The sequence below is a fragment of the Macrotis lagotis genome, unplaced genomic scaffold, assembly GCF_037893015.1.
Source record: "Macrotis lagotis isolate mMagLag1 unplaced genomic scaffold, bilby.v1.9.chrom.fasta BILBYCTG320, whole genome shotgun sequence".
Taxonomy (NCBI): domain Eukaryota; kingdom Metazoa; phylum Chordata; class Mammalia; order Peramelemorphia; family Peramelidae; genus Macrotis; species Macrotis lagotis.
This window is the reverse complement of record NW_027422227.1, coordinates 33,261-38,091: the sequence shown is the minus strand read 5'-3', so window position 1 is coordinate 38,091 and position 4,831 is coordinate 33,261. Positions and strand designations below refer to the sequence as shown.

The window sequence follows — 4,831 nt, the reverse complement described above, 5'->3', positions numbered from 1 at the left end:
TGAATGTGAAAGAATATTATTGAGCTATAAGAGGGATGAAGAGGATGGTTTTAAAATGAGCTGAGACGAGGGAGCGGCCTGGCCCGGCCCGGTCCGGCCCCGCGTCCGCCTGGGGCTGCGGGGAGAAGCTCGGCGCGGTCACGGGCGCCCACGGGGCGAGGGCTCGTGGCAGACTCGCTCCCTGCGCTGTGGGGTCTCCTTGGTCTCCAGGGGATGCCCAGAGTGGGCGCAGGGACGCGCCGGGGCCGGGGCCGAGGCTTGGGGGGAGGGAACTGCCCCGGGGCAGCGCCCCGGACCCGACCGGACCGAGAGGCCCGAGCCCTCCGGCCTGCTGCGGGGAGCGCGGGCGGCGTCGCCTCACCTGCCCACAGATTTATGAAGGGCTGTTCTTATAAGGACGAAAGGAAAAATGTCATTGCGTAAAGCGAACATCATCATTCTAGTCCTTTCTGTCGCTCTGTTTTTACTAATTTTGCATCCTAACTTCCTTGGTTTGAGTGATTTGTTGAAAAGGGAGGTCTCAGATGCAAATCGTGTGGGATTTCAGCCACTAGCCTTTGTGCCTAATGCTCCTGGAAGCTTTATCTATAGGAGTGAAGAGGAGATTCCTGTCGTGGCAGCCTCTGCAGACAGACGTGGGGCACAACCGCAGTGCTGAACAGTATTTACCATGGTACCCGCTCCAGTGTGGTTTTCTACATTGTTACTTTGAATGATACTGCAGATCATCTCAGGTGAGCATCTCTTGCCTTAATGCTCCACTGCAGGAATCGGGAAGACCTAACAGGCCCTACACCTAATGCTATATAGGCAGGCAGAGAATCTTAGAAACCCTACTTCAGGCTGAGGTCCGAAATGCCAAGGGCTTCCTCTGAAAGAAAAACCTATAAAGAAAAACTTAAGCTCATCTGAGGTCAAAACTATTTTCCTCCTTTACTCTCTAAAAGGAGCTGTTTCTAGTTCTTTCCTCACTACAATACAGTGAAAGACACACAGTGCTAAGACACAGGCCTGGGAGTAGGATTCGCACCCTTCACTTTTCCCATTGAGCCTGTCCTAGGCACTCTTTACAATGCCCCCCCCAATCCAACCAGGAACAAAGACAGCTTTACACCCATTCATATTGTATAAATTGTTTTGAGTGCTCTTTCCACTTCCTTTGGTGTAGGCATTGCCTATGTTTTCTTGCTCAGTTTACTTCACTCTGTATCATTTCATGTTTTTTTTTTTGAAAAAAAAATTTATGTTTCTTAGCATGCTTTACATTCTTCCCTTGCCATTTCTCACAGTAATGGTTCTTTACATTTATGTACTACAAAATTTAGCAAACTTTCCCCTTTCCTCCCAAGTTCTTTATTCATTTTCAGGGAAAGCTGAGCCCCTAGACAGGGGAAACTCCTGGGCCAAATTCACTTGGGAAGTCAGTGAGAGTGGGGTTAGAGGAGCCTGCTGGGCTATGTCCCTGGATCAAGCTTCTGCAATTCTTAGCATCATAAATCTAGAACTGGAAGGGACCATTTCCTAATGTAGTTCCATCCTTTACAGATTTAAATTTAAGGTTACATAAGGTAGAAAGGAGTAAGCATCAAACATGAGATTTGAACTTAGGTCCTAATTCAAGAATCAGTACTCTCCCTTTTAGCATGATGTCACCCCTTCTATTGAGAATATTTTTTATATGGGAACCTCCAGGCTCTAGATGATAGGTAGGAAGGTACAGTACTCTGTCCCTGCACAAGCCTATTGGAATGCACTGAAATGCCTGGTATTTAGTTGCTCAGGAACAAAGACATATTTATCTGCATTTTTATTGAAACAACAATTTATGACATTTGGTGCTTTACTTACCATGGTCAGATCCTGGCTCAATAGTGGCTCTCTGAAAAACATCAAATATAAAATTGTGGATTTTGACCCTCAACTTTTGGAAGGGAAAGTAAAGGTGGATTCTAAACAGGTGGACTCTGTGTACTATCCAGTGAGTACTATCCATCATTTGTATCTAGAAGAGACCTGAAGCTGGTACAGTGATAACTTGTGGGGTTCACATGACAAAGGGCTGCTTGGAGCTTTATGCACACATAAATTTCTGGGATTAGCCCTAGAAAATTTGAGCATTTCATCTTTAAAGTGTCATATATATTTCTTCTTTTAACAGTTAACCTTTGCCAGATTCTATCTGCCTAACTTGATTCCAAATGCAGAAAAGGCAATCTATATGGATGATGATGTAATTGTACAAGTTACTTTCCCATTATGCTCTCTACCTCTTTTTAAGCATCTAACTAAACTTGTCTCAAGTTTTATTGTTAACTCAGTGGAAATGCATTCAGTGCCTCTCTTGAGGTATCTTTTACTCTTCCTGGTGATATTCTTGCTCTTTATAATACACCTATGAAGTCTGCTTTTTCAGAAGACTGTGATTCAACTTCTGCAAAAGTTATAGGCCATGGAGCAGGGAATCAGGTGAACCACCCACCCATCGAAATATAAGCTAAATAGTAACTAAAGTTGTTTTGATATCCAGTTTTTATTACTGAGACCAGTATCAATGAAATGGCAGTCACCAGAGCCCTAAGCATAAAATTCCATTTGCTTTTTTTGCATTTATGCTGCTCTCCAGTTTTAGAAACTACAAGGTCACCTATATGAAAGTCCTCCACCCACATGTTCATTCCTACCCTTTTTCATTTAATTATTTTGTGTCTAAGAGGATCAGTAATTGCCTAGAGGGTCATTTCTTTCCTCTCTAAATAACTTCATATTTTGCATTCTCAGGAATAATTTCCATGTCAATTTGGGGCTTGACTGCACAATTATTTCAACAATACAGCTGTTGATCATCTCGTAAAAAAAGATAAAATGAGCTGAGACATCTATGAACTGATACATAAGTGAAGTGAGAAACAGAACAGTTTAACATCAATATTATTATCAACTGTGAAAGTCTTAGTAATTCTTTTTTTTTAGATTTTTCAAGGTATATATCTATACATACGTGTCATTTCCTCTATTAAGACTATTAAGTTCCTTGAAAGTTGTTTTTTGTTTTTTCTTTGGATCTTCACATAGTACCTGGCACATAGTAGGCACTGAAGAATGTTTGCTTATGGATCATTATACACTTAAGTCATTGTGTCACAAAGATAAAGATATTGTCAGGATCAGTCTTCCAGGTAATCCATTAGAAATTTTCCCAAGTTTCTAAGTCAATAAGAAGGAAGTAGGCTCTTCATGTCAGGAACTAGTTAATGAAATCTAGTTCTACTGGGAGTGTTTACCAAAGAAAGTCATTAAGAAACCATAGAGGGAAGGAAGAGTAATGTGGCCCCTTGGCCTTTGACTCCTCCTTATTGTTTGGACTTTGTTTTTTTTTTTTAACAAAGTTTATAAGGCATTTATCATTGCTTGTGAGAGTTTAAAGTGTAATATAGATATGGCATCAACCCATATATCAACTAAAATGTATTACTAATGAGAATGGAGAATTGATGGTGAAAGGAATCCCCTGAATTGGCATTTTTTAAAAATATGGTAATTTTTGGTATTTCTGATAGTAGAGAAAGGCATTGTTGAGTAATCTTCATAGCACTTTCTCTGCCCACAAAAGATCTGATTTTGTTAATTAAAAGGAACTTCATCTTCCACTCTAATTATATAACTATCAATAAAGTACAACATTTTTAAGGGTGAAAACATCACTTGTACAAAAATATTTATAGCAGCCCTATTTGTGGTGGCAAAGAATTGGAAATTAAGTGAATATCCTTCAATTGGGGAATGGCTTAACAAACTGTGGTATATGTATATCATGGAACACTATTCAATTAGAAACCAAGAGGGTTGAGAATTCAGGGAAGCCTGGAAGGATTTGCATGAACTGATGCTGAGTGAGATGAGCAGAACCAGAAAAACACTGTACATTCTAACAGCAACATGGGGGTGATGATCAACTTTGATGGACTTGCTCATTCCATCAGTGCAACAATTAGGGACAATTTTGGGCTATCTGCAATGGAGAGCACCATCTGTATCCAGAGAAAGAATTATGGACTTTGAACAAAGACCAAAGACTATTACCTTCAAATTAGAAAAAAAAAAAAAACCATTATCTTATGTGATTTTACTATCTCATAACTTTATTTTTCTTCCTTAAGGATATGATTTCTCTATCATCACATTCAACTTAGATCAGTGTTTACATGGAAACAATGTAAAGACTAACAGAATGCCTTCTGTGGGGGGGTGGGGGAGGGAAGCAAGAATGGGGGAAAAATTGTAAAACACAAAATAAATAAAATATTTCTAAAAAAGTAGTACAATTTTTTTGAGAGAACTTCTCTACCTTCCCAAATAAAGGTTTAAAAATATCTTTAAATAAGTAGGAGATAAATAAGGTATTGTTTTACTTACTAGAAAAATAAATATGAAGCAGAGGAGAAATCTTTTAATGAAAATTTTTAGGGCTTATGATCAGATTTGCTGTTTGGCAAGTGGACCCTTATCATTAGAAAGATGGGATTAGGAAAGACTGAATTATTTCTATATTAGTTTAATTTATTCTCCTGGTGGTCATTCATCAGTTATTTAGGTAAGAAAGAGAAGCAGCAGGGAAAATCTGTCAGTCTGTCTGTCTATCTATCTATCTGTCTGTCTGTCTTTCTGTCTGTCTATCTATCTATCTATATCTACCTATCTATCTATATTTCACATGGGGTTTTATTGTGGAAAAAATATAAAATCCCAAAGGATGAGAAAGGTCATTATCACAAAAGTAATAGCATTTAAAAAATTGTGGCTTCCTAAAGAAAAACAGAAATGGCAACAACAG

The 4,831-nt window shown here is 39.2% G+C and overlaps 1 pseudogene; it reads left to right on the top strand.

The window, feature by feature from the left end:
* The first annotated feature begins 409 nt into the window (after nt 1–409).
* On the top strand, nt 410–4,365 carry LOC141504133 (glycosyltransferase 8 domain-containing protein 1-like; annotated as a pseudogene).
* The last annotated feature ends 466 nt before the right edge of the window (nt 4,366–4,831 follow it).